We start from the raw sequence: 12,488 nt of genomic DNA, 5'->3' as shown, positions 1-12,488 counted from the left end.
TATTCGAATAATAATGTCAAGTAATTTAATGAATTTCTCGTGAGCGCGCAGCCTTTCGCCTGCATCCTCTTTGCCGTATGCTAAAGTGACTGAACTTTTCGCACAAAGGTTGTCCTTGCGTGCGTGACGTCACAAGAAGCTGCCTTCACACCCTCCCTGTGTAGCACCGATCACCAGCTTTCCTCCCTCAGGTGTATTTTTTCAGCGCCCAGTCTAACATGTAAAATTTCGGGATGTGGTCGTTTTGGTGCTGTGGAAAGAATAATGTTCTCTTCCAGCGTCTGTGGTGAAAGAATATAAAGATGCAGAACCCTTCAAACTGTAGCATAAAGATCACCACTTGCAACCTGAAACGGTGCACCCGTGCAGCATCTACTGACGGGAAGATGCTCATTGAATCATGCTCATCATTGAATTTGTACACTCGTTCTCTATTTTCGCTCCCTGCTTAACCAAGACTAATTTGCCTTTCACGCTGTTTGTGATTTCAGTGCACGCGGGAAGCAAACGCAAAATGTCCTGATGGCTGTTTCTGTGCATTTGTTGGAAACAATACTACTGGCAAATGCTACTCCTACGACGAGTTTCATTGATACCGCGGTAATATTACAACAACGGGAGTATCAGCGGAGTGCGTTATGCCACAATAAATGCCACGCCCTTCTGTTTTATTGTCGCACGTACGTTTCAAGACCATTTATTTTGCCATCGCAAAAGCAACCTCATGGTGTGTATGACGTATGGGTGGCTGCTATATAGCTGCGTCGTAGGAAGGGGAGAAAATTGAGCACTTTCAATCTTTGAAGATTGCCGATCCTGTAAACGAGCTGGCAAACACAGTAGCGTGCAGCTATACGAGGTGTACGAAGGGACTGGAAAGCGACTCCTTTAGCGTGATGTTGGGCAACTTCGATGAAACGAAAATTGCTATCTGCAGCCTGAAGCGCGAAACGTTGGCGGAAAAAGGGCTCGCGAGTTGGCCGATAGACCATCGAAAAGTGACATACGTGGTTCCTTTTGAAGCGCTTTCGCTGTGCTAATGTGAGACATCATTACTGGACAGAACGCTAGACGCGGTAAAATAGTGAACAAATCCCGAGGTGTTCCCCCCTCACATCTAGGCGCTAAGGCTAGATTTGTAACATTGCAAATTCGCAACTAATAGGCGCTTTACGGTGATTACTCTGTGACTGTTCAGGGCCCTGAATAAAGTAAGTTCCGTATAGTGAAATCGACAATTTGGTGAGTTAACTGATTAACATTCATATGTGAAATAGCTCAAACGGAACGAAAGATACGGCACACGTGACGACTGACAACTGATATTTTTTTTAAATGCGAGCGCATTTCTTCGGCTAGCTTACTTCACGGCTGGTCAAAGATACTTTGCAAAGTAGCGTGATACCGATACAAGATACCGAGTTTATCAGTATTTGATGAAGGTATAAGATACTAGCAAACTAATGGTATCAAATACAATACTTGTGTGTGTATTAGGATACTTCGACACATTTTTAATTCTTCAATAAAACTCTACTATTAGGGGCTTGTGAAAATTTGCAGGTGTACAATTTGCCCGCAAACCTCGTTCCTTTCAAATTTACCCTACGAACCCGTAATTTTTTTCTCGACAATCGTTATCCCTAACAGTCTGTGGGACCGACCGAACTTGCATCAGATCAACGCAGGTATCCTGTGCATCATCAATGCTTCCATGCTGCCTTTAAACTCGGGACGGTGAATTGCTTTATGGTTCACTCATAAAGCCAATCACCATGTCATTTTGCTAAGGGAAGAGGAATTGATTGTTGGGCTAGTTGGATCTTGCATTGCTGATGAGGAAAATTAGCGCAACAAAAAGACGACGCCGACAGGAAGGGAAGACAAATGCAAGCGCTACTCACAATTTTTTCATTGTGGGAAGGGCTTCACACTTATATCATCTTGTCACGCATGCGCACAAGAAAAATTCACATCGCAAGAAGAACACGTGCAAGTCAAAGACGGCTGCACAAGAAGTCAAACTCTGAGTTAAGTGCGATTGATGGCACACTTATGCATTGGTCTCTGTTCTTCTACAGCGAAGCTGTATATGGCTACCCCGGCAAATTTTCTGCGTCCATGCGTGTACACCGTCGCGTCGACAAAGAAAAATTTTCGTCTCTAGAGCTAGTGTGACTTCAAATTTCCACGTAACAGAATTATGTCGTCTCGTACGTTCAAATCAATATCCGATGCTATCATGTCTGCAGGTTGTATGTGTGTAAGCCGTACTTTAGAAATTTTGTGACGCAGTTTACATTGAGAAATTGCATTGGCTGAATAGCGCACTTCCGCCAGGCGGAGGGTCCACTAGAATGAAGATATGTGCTGCACTCCGACACACCTGCGTGCGCTCGGGACGAACGTGTGCACACAATGTAACTGTCCTTGATGAGTGGGTGTTCTGTCCGTTGCATCGGTTGCACTGAGTGTGGTGCGACCATAATCGACATCAGGGCGAAACTGGTGAAAAATTACCGTGATGTTCACTTCATAACGAGGGTTACGCGCAAGTGTATGGACGGCGCGAACGTGCAACGCGGCGTCGAAGCACCAACGGAAAAGGCGCGAACGAGGTCGTGGACGCTACATTGATCTCGACGGTGCGACATCTTGCGGCGACGGCGCTTGTGTAACGTCGGCAACAGATCCGCTCTACGTCCACTTTCACAGGGTGGAATGGAGGCGGGAATTTTAGGCAGAGACTGCTTCCAATACAAGTCTACAAGAAGCGTTGCCGCTACTGCCCAGAATGGTAGTCTTCGAGAAACGAGCCTCCCAACCGCATGCAATATACCGTGGGCCAACACATTTACGCCCTTGTCCTCTTTCTTGCTTATATATTGCGCATGCTTGCTTAAATGCCCACTACCATTAAATTTCAGTTGTGTTAAATTGGCTGCAAATGCGCAGCATACACTATTAATGTAATTTTGGCAACGCCGTAGGAATGGTAATTTTCTAATTTTCTTGTTAGCAACCTTTACATGGCGTGTACCCAGATAGCACAAAAGAGATAAATAACGTTTTTATAGCGTTTATTCGAGAGGATAATATCGGTTTACTGAAGACATGAGTAAGACAAATTCCTTGTTAAAAGGTCGCATATGTCTGATAATGTCCGGCTTAATTATTTTTCTGAGGTAGTGTACAAAAGGTCTTGAAAACGTATTTGAAAAGCTGGTCTTGAAATGGGATTGGGAAAGACATAAATAATCCCTTTGCCGGGGCTATTTATATATAATTTCTAAACGCTTTTAAGACGTTATCATGAAGCTGGTCTAGAAGTGGTCTTGAAAGATTTAAGATAATTTGAAGCTCGTTTTCACGGATTAGAGATGAGTCGAAGCGTCGGTGTCTAGTGCAACAGAGCTCCCGGTGCAGTGCCAAGCATTTTTGCCTATAGAGGCCGACGCATCATCTACCAAGTCACATGAAAATGAACATGTCCACGAAATTGAATCCAGTATACCGCCTTCGGTATGCAGCTACGATGTTTACAACCAAAATGGGAATGAAATCCCGCTAAGAAAAGATGGGCGTGTATTGACAAGCGGCCATGCCAAGGCTTCTGGGCTTAGAGCGCACTTAATGAGAACATTACGACAAAGCAACACTTTATTGAAGTAACATTTATGCAACGTTTGAGCAAAATGTATCAGAAATGCAACGTAAATCGAAAAAAGTACATCAACAATGACTAAATTTCGCCGAATCAATTTCTAATGAGCTAGGAGCTGACCAGCAATTTCTAGAAAATACATAAACAAAATTCGTAAGCACACATACAATGATGAACAGCAAGAACATGGAGTGTGATGAAGTTTCTTATTTAGCACAGTAACGGTCAAATGCTATCAGATGAACGTAATACGGTTGTTTAGAAATTGATATCACAGCAACTGCAAGAAGTAGACTGAAAAATGCGATTGAATCGCATGGTATCCAAGCAATGTTACCAATAATCTAGAACATTGAAAAGAACACAAAGATGAATAATTCCGTATACCACCAAAAAACAATCCTGTGATAAAAACTAAACAATGGGAACATGTCGAAATCAAAAATATTGCCTTTAGGATACGTCAAATAATTTATTGGTGGGATTAAAAAGAACCATAAAACCAAAAAGCACCACTCCAATGAAAATAGTACACAACACTCAAATGGGGAAGTCAGTGTAACAAGTGAGCACCACTGTAATGCAGTATACGATGAGATTGAGTAATGCTACATAAATAAAATAATCCTAGCACTGAAGTACACAAGAAATAAATTTGTACGCATCATATTGGAAACTTATACCCGGTGTCCCAGTTAACTCGGACCAAGATTTGGACCAAGTTAACTTGGACGAAGAGCATGTCGACGACATGCTTCGCCACCACACTGTTCAGCCCTCTCACAGTCTGTGTGCCTCTCCGGTCGTTCTTGTTAAGAAGAATTAAGGATGACTCTATCCGCTTCTGTGTTCACTTTCGCCGCCTAAATAAGTTCACCCGCAAAGACGTTACCCTCTACCGAGAATAGATGATGCCCTTTACTGTTTACTGTGGTCTGAATTTTCTCTTCACTCGACTGGCGCTCAAGGCAGGTACCCATGGCCGACGCAGACAAGCCCAAAACAGCATTTGGTACCCCTGATGAACTTTATGAGTTTTACGTGGCGCTTTCGGCCTCTGCAACGCCCCCGCAACGTTCGAGCGAATGATGTTCACCGTTTTGTGTGGCTTGAAATGGCTACCTCGACGATATTGACACGTCTATTCACATCACCCAATAAAAGTCCGTTTCGTCATTCACAGTTTTGCGACTGCTTTCTTTACCGTCACTACTACGTCACCATATCGTCGTATTCGATCCGGATTTCAAGACGCATCTTCACCACCTCAGGTGCGTTCTTAACGTGCCTTACAAACGCTGGTCACCAAGTGAATCTCAAGAAATTCCACTTTGCTGCTCGAAAGTTAACCATTTTTGGCCACGTCGTGTCTAAGCACGGTAAAAAACCTGATCCCCCGAAATTACGTGGAGTTACTGACTTTCCCAGACCGACAAATCTCAGTGACTTCGCAGTTTCGTCGCCTTATGTTCGTACTTTCGACGTTTTATTCGCAACTTCGCGTCTGTAATACGCCCTCTGACACAGCTTCTGGGTACTCCGGCGACCTGTCCTCACGGTCTCAAGCCTGCGACGAGGCGTTCACTACTTTATGACGTCTTCTCGCTTCGCCTCCTATTCTGCGTCACTTCGATTCGGAAACTCCGACGGATGTACACACAGACTACAGCGGAATAAGTCTCGGCGCCGTCCTAGCACAACAAAAACCCAGACATCCTGAATACGTTGTTGCTTATGCTAGCCGCACTCACCAAAGCAGAGGCCAACTATACTGTGACTAAAAAAGAATGCTTAGCCATCGTATGGGCCCTTAGCAAGTTCTGACCTTACTTGTACGACCGCCTATTTGACGTCGTCACGGATCATAACGCCCTTTGTTGGTTATGAAATTTGAAAGACCAATGTGGCCGCCTTGCCCGATGGGCTCTTCGACTTCAAGACTTCGACATCAACGTCGTCTACGGATCTGGTCTCAAGCACTCGGATGCTGATCCTGTGTCCCGGTCTCGTCTGCCTGCCGACCTTAGTTGCCTGTCAACACTAACACGCGTCGTCTAGCCTCTGAACATCGACATAATTGCTTCAGAGCAGCGCCACGACCCCTGGATAGCGGACCTCCTTACTCCGCCGCCAAGCTGTTCACTTTATAATTTGCGACGACCTTCTGCACCAACGCTACTACGCAACTGACGGCCACAAATGGGTACTCGTCATACCGCGCAGCCTGCGGTCCACTATCTGCGCATGCTTTCACATTGACTCGCAGTGCGCCCACGCTGTATAAGACTACAGATCATGGCTGTTTACTTTATTCAAAGTGAAATGGCACTGGACTCAAGTTAGCACAAATGCAGATGAGGGCAAAAAGGAACAACACACTGTGACAGAATAACTTTATGAATATCCTCTATGTAAAAAATGTGAGCTTTGCTTGCTTGGAAACAAAATGGGGAAAAAAACTTAATGTTGTTCACGAAGAAACCTAAGGGGGGACTACTAGCAACTAAAATTATTTCTTTTAACAGTTATAATTAAAATGTGGAGCACTTTATTGTGTCTTTTCAAGGTCCAAATACAATACTGTCAGGTCACTAGAAATGAGCGTGGCTTGACTTGAAGTGAGCTCACATGCAATTGCCGTGCACTTCTCGCCTTGCAATGGCTGTTCTAAGGACTCTCTACCTTGAAGAAAATACTGCTTATAACGAAGTGTTTCCTGCGTCAATGAGAGTTACAACGAGGATTCTTTGTAGTAGTGCGCCAAGCTGGTTACAATAACCGTAACGTTATCGCGTCAAACCAATTGCTTTCCTAAAGCAGTGTTTGTTCTTAAATAAATGAAAGGATACCACAGGCGGCATGCCATTTGTTGAAAGGTTGTTATATTTCAGCTAAGAATTGATACATTTGTAGAGAGAGAGAGAAAAGGTAATGGAAAGACAGGGAGGTTAACCAGAGATTATCCAGGAGGGCTACAGAAAATCACACACACACACACACACACACACACACACACACACACACACACACACACACACACACACACACCACACACACACACACACACACACACACACACACACACCACACACACACACACACACACACACACACACACACACACACACACACACACACACACACACACACCACACACACACACACACACACACACACCACACACACACACACACACACACACACACACACACACACACACACACACACCACACACACACACACACACACACACACACACACACACACACACACACACACACACACACACACACACACACACACACACACACACACACACACACACACACACACACACACACACACACACACACACACACACACACACACACACACACACACACACACACACACACACACACACACACACACACACACACACACACACACACACACACACACACACACACACACACACACACACACACACACACACACACACACACACACACACACACACACACACACACACACACACACACACACACACACACACACACACACACACACACACACACACACACACACACACACACACACACACACACACACACACACACACACACACACACACCACACACACACACACACACACACACACACACACACACACACACACACACACACACACACACACACACACACACACACACACACACACACACACACACACACACACACACACACACACACACACACACACACACACACACACACACACACACACACACACACACACACACACACACACACACACACACACACACACACACACACACACACACACACACACACACACACACACACACACACACACACACACACACACACACACACACACACACACACACACACACACACACACACACACACACACACACACACACACACACACACACACACACACACACACACACACACACACACACACACACACACACACACACACACACACACACACACACACACACACACACACACACACACACACACACACACACACACACACACACACACACACACACACACAAAACAACTGTTTCTGTGGGCACTGTCACCCAGTCTGCGAAGGCGTTCTAGTGTTGCATAGTGTCAACGTCCCATCCTACGTCACAGTCTAGAGTCACAAATGGATTTGTAAAAGGGCGTACTGAACAATCCAGATGGTAGCGTCTGTTCGTAACCGAGAAGGCGGGTGACGCAGAGCAGGAATAGCTGGTTGCCCGAACGGCTCACACTCGCGCTAAGCACTGGCGATCCGGCTGGCCCACTGGTTGCACTGCAGGCATTGAACAGACGATCTGGCTGGCCTTGTCTTTGTGCTCTTCTTCTTCATTACAGATTCATTCTTCACAATTCTATTTAATTCATCTAAAATTAAAACCCTCATACACCAGTGATTTTATTACACAAAATTTGTATTTTAGTACTGCAAACTCCAGAAGTACCTCCTTGTATCTTTCCCCTTGCAACAATGGAAGGCGTTTAGTTAAGAGCAGCTTCCTCAGCGTTTAATTTTTCTGCTCAGATGCCTTCGTTTACTGTGTGATTTTCAAACGACATCACAAAAAAAAAAGGAAATTGGGGGCGTTCTTTCTGCATGATAGCAGGAAAATAAGGGAGTAAACGCAAGCCTGAGCCTAATTTTGTAGGCAGCAGGAACTAACAGTTTGGTGTACAGATAGCGATGCAGATTTTTCTTCGGCGTATATGTCTCGTTTCACTTTTCCATATAGAAGGCGAAAGCACGCTGGCAACGTATGGAGATCTTAAGATGATGCACTTATACTGCAGCTTGAGAGACTGCCTACATGTGTACTCACGCTTCCGGGAGAGTAGAGATCGGAAGGCAAACAGAAGTTAGGTAAACGACTTGAAAGTACACCTAGTAGATTTTTCTCTGGCGATGGACCCCTGGCAGCCTAGCCCCGGGCACCAACAGCCTTAACCGCTGGACAAATAAAGTTTATTCCTATCCTAACCTAGTAGCTGTGAAGCTGGTTAAGATATACGAGGTGGAACCACTCATCGTGCCAAGGAGTGCGAAGTAAACCTTTTGAGGATGAGAGTCTGCATGACGTTTTTGATGGCACAATTAACCTGTGGTCGTAGGCAACAGAAAGAGCTGGTCGCACTTTTTTACGGCATGTTAGGCGGCTTGAGAAGTGCTTCGCAATCAAAAATCTGAGCAGCATGTAGGAAAGCATCTATCATGCGGGATGTTTCTTGGTCGTGCGTCAAAAAAGGGGAGATAATCACGTAGAAGCCTGCGTAGATGTTTTCTGACACGATCTTATGCTGGCAGCAGTGTTCATTGAAATTATCAGAAGCAATATAGATGCGCGTGTTGCCAAGACTTCCTTTGACCTCATGAGTCATGTCACTGGCCTGCGTGCTGTGTAGTCGTGATGCTAAATCTCGCATTCTAATCGAAGAAGCTCTACGACACCAGACAAGTCGAAGAAGCTCAAACACTGAGGAGTAATTATGGGCCATGAACGTAGTAGGAGGCGGTGTAACACAGTGTACAGTTGTGCGGTGCTGCTGCGATTGGTACCGCTGTTGTTTCGGCATATCGTGAGAAGTGATCAATGCAAACTAAAACACAGTGGTTGGGAATGCTCGCACGTAGAGTGGGCCAGTAAAGGCCACTTCCAACCAGGTAATAAGTGCCGACTGGCCACGACAGCCACAGCAATGGAGTGGTAGAGACATGCAAAACAGGCTTATGGGGTTAGTGCACAGCACAGAAGCGCAGAAAATTTAGAGCCAAGATGGAGGCCGAAAAATGGAAACGCACTGTACAATGGAAGTTGTACAAACAGGGACCAACGCCCTCAAGCTGGGTGGCCAACCTTTCGATAGATCGACCTATCTTTGTCAAAGGCAGCCTGTCACTCAAGACACTGACCAGCCTGTCTGTAACATTCTGTCCCTGTTTATCCAGCTTACATTATATAAAAGCACATGTACTTCAAGAAAAACCTGCATATTTAAACTAATGTTATAGTAAGCTAAACATTGTCAAAGGTTTTAAGATACCACTTCGTCCACGATGCGGGGTAACGCACAACGACGCACAGACGTCTTTTCAAAGACGTCCAGGTATTACCAGGAGCCATTAATGCCCGTCGACGTTGTAATTACCGTGATAGAGGTATTGGTCATAAAGCAAAATGGAGCGCTCGGAAACGCAGCTTCCGCGATACCGAGTGAGTAAGTGAGTACGAGCTTTATTGAGGTCTTGAGAAGAAAGAATTAAAGCGGGGCCGGAGGCCCCGCTAATCAATCCGGTGGCTCCACCCAGGTCGGGGACCGGTACACAGAGTCCTTCGGCGACGGCCCGGACCCTCTGGACGGCCTTGAGCTGAGCGGTGAGCTCTGTGCTTCTGAGCGCTGAGTCCCAGGAGGACTGGTCAGGAAAGCCCGTACCCGCGTTGGCAAGGCACAGCCAGAGCATGTGTTCGAAGTTGTTGTATTCGTGGCTGCAGTGTGGGCATTCAGTAGGAAGGTCAGGATTCATCCTGCTTAGTGTTGTTGGTGTGATGTATGTCCTTGTCTGTAAGGGATGGCCTGTGCTTTTTTGAGGTTTTGGTGAGGAGGAGGAAAAATTCTTCGCGCTAACCTATGATTTGAAGCGATTTCGTGGTATGATACAAGCGGGTCTTTGTTGTCTGGATCCCTCCAGGCTGGTTTGAAGTGAGGGGACGGACCGCAGACGCGGAATGTGAGTTCTCGCTCCAGTTGGTGAGCCCGCTCCTTCGGATTACACTCAGGAGGTCCGGAAATGTTGCCCATGTGGGCCGGGAACCATATGATGTGTGGGGGCGTGAGGATGTCTCCTCCCGTTTCTTGGAAAAGGATTTTGTTGGCAACCGTAGCTGCTTTCCTAGAGACGAGGGCCGCCGAGAAAGTTCTAATGGCTGTTCTTGAGTCCAAGTAAATGACTCACGAAGCAGAAGAAATGGCCATCGCGGTGGCCCTTCGAAGCTGCAAAGGAGCCTCCGCGATACCGAAGCCTTAAACGGACTGACGGACGACTACATACAAGATGCACGCCAGTAGCTTTAACTTTGCTTAGGCTACAAGTTAATATGACGGTAATACCATACTGCTAGACGTGAGGAGTGTACCATACAAGACGACCTGAAGGGTCGTTCGGTAAAGGCAGCCAGCACATGGCATTAGGGTCCATAGTAGGTTGAAACGGCTGCCGTACAAGCAAGGGCAAAAAAAAAAAAAAAAGCACAGCAGAAGCGCTTGCGCAAAGCAGCATGGATAACAGAAATTGAGCTTTGAGACAGCGATGTTTTTCGGTCCAATGTATTCCGGGGAAAGTCGAACTCCCAGAAATCCCAAAACAAGCTCAGAAACCATTACTTCGTGCGAACGTAATATTTGCGTCCATTGACTGAAATTTTTCTTTTTTTTTTTGCTCTAGGACGAGCCGGAGGACGGATCGTGGAGAGCTAAAGTGCACAGGGATTATCGTGGGCCACCTGAAATAAAAGGAAGTCGCATGGGTGCCATCGAAGCTCTAGCTGCGTATTAAAGTTAGCGGCTGTAGCGAAGAGTATAAGAATCGCACGTCAACGACTCCAGCCCCGGTAGTAAGAATAGCGAATGTCTGTGGTAGATCTTTGCGATTGGTGAACAGATTACGTGTCGTGGGCCACGGGGGAAAGGAATTCTGAGCCGCGTTGTCCTGCCAGGATGGACAGTCTGGCTTCGTAGTTACATGCAGCATTGTGGCAGTTTACCCACTACCTGCATCAACTGTAACAGTATTTGCTTTTAAAATGGAGTACTGGCTTAGCACCGTACTGGCTGAGCACCTGACCGAGTGCGTGATTGTGCCTATTTTAGCGGTAGGCGCCCGGTGGCAGCCCCACTAAATGCCCACTAGATGCTCTGCTACATAGCCATATATGGTTGGACAAGGGCATCCCAGACTCTGTAGGGCCTCCCTTTAGAGATGTGAAAACCCTGACAGAAAGCCGAGCACCAGGCCGGAGAACACATCTACCCACTAGAAAAAGTGGCACATTTCCAGTGGCACCGGAGTTCGAACCCAGTACTTCCCGCATACGGGGTTCATGCTATACCTCTAGGCTGCAGGGTCAAAGAAGGAGTCTGGCGGTTCAACATCGCCAACTTTTCATCAAGTGGGTATACTTCCAAGCGTCTAAAACTCCCATAGTTGTCAAGCACCGGGCCCGGAGCGTTGTTGTGCCTTGTATTGCGATAGAAATTATACGAACACTAAGCGCATTTTTGCCGTTGTCGTCGCGTTCACCATAATGTTCTGTATATAGTCCATAGGCGATAACACCGTCGCCGCGCGCCGTATGCTGTATGTGCAAGTGAAAGCACGTGAGGGGAGCCGACGATCGCGGCTCACTCTGGCGTGCGCAAGAGAGGGAAGCTGACAGGAAACGTGCTGCGGAGGAAGGGAGGGAGGGGGGCGTTGTTCTCTGCCAGCAACTGCGTATTATGCGACCACGGGCATAGGGAACCGGCGATCGCGGGTCAATTTCGCGCGCGCAGGGAGGGAAGCCGGAAGAAGGGAAAGGGGGGGGGGGGGCGGCGTTCTACTCCGGCACCAACTGCGTACTCTGCGCGGCCGCACGTGCCTTCTCTTCAAAACGATTTAGAGGCGCCTCATACCTTTGCGCGTGCGGTGTTCTCGTCGCTGAGTTTGCGTTGAAGCGATAAACAACACGAATGTCACTTTTCTCGCTGCCGCTGCCGCGTTTCCTAACGCCAGCGTTTTGAGAGCGAGTGT

At 46.8% G+C, this 12,488-nt stretch overlaps 1 long non-coding RNA gene across 3 annotated transcripts in view; it reads left to right on the top strand.

The window, feature by feature from the left end:
* Positions 1–12,488, top strand: part of LOC125944567 (uncharacterized) — a 58,173-nt gene that overhangs the window by 8,759 nt on the left and 36,926 nt on the right. Inside the window, exon 3 of one of the 3 annotated variants that reach the window (XR_007466280.1) lies at positions 492–534. The exons of the other annotated variants lie outside the window; for them this stretch is intronic. This is a non-coding gene — a long non-coding RNA (uncharacterized LOC125944567). Of the gene's footprint in view, positions 1–491; positions 535–12,488 lie in introns of those variants that run through there. 3 annotated transcript variants of the gene reach the window in all.

Source organism: Dermacentor silvarum, chromosome 3 (genome assembly GCF_013339745.2).
Source record: "Dermacentor silvarum isolate Dsil-2018 chromosome 3, BIME_Dsil_1.4, whole genome shotgun sequence".
In the NCBI taxonomy this organism is placed as follows: Eukaryota; Metazoa; Arthropoda; class Arachnida; order Ixodida; family Ixodidae; genus Dermacentor; species Dermacentor silvarum.
This window is presented reverse-complemented; position numbering and strand designations above follow the sequence as displayed.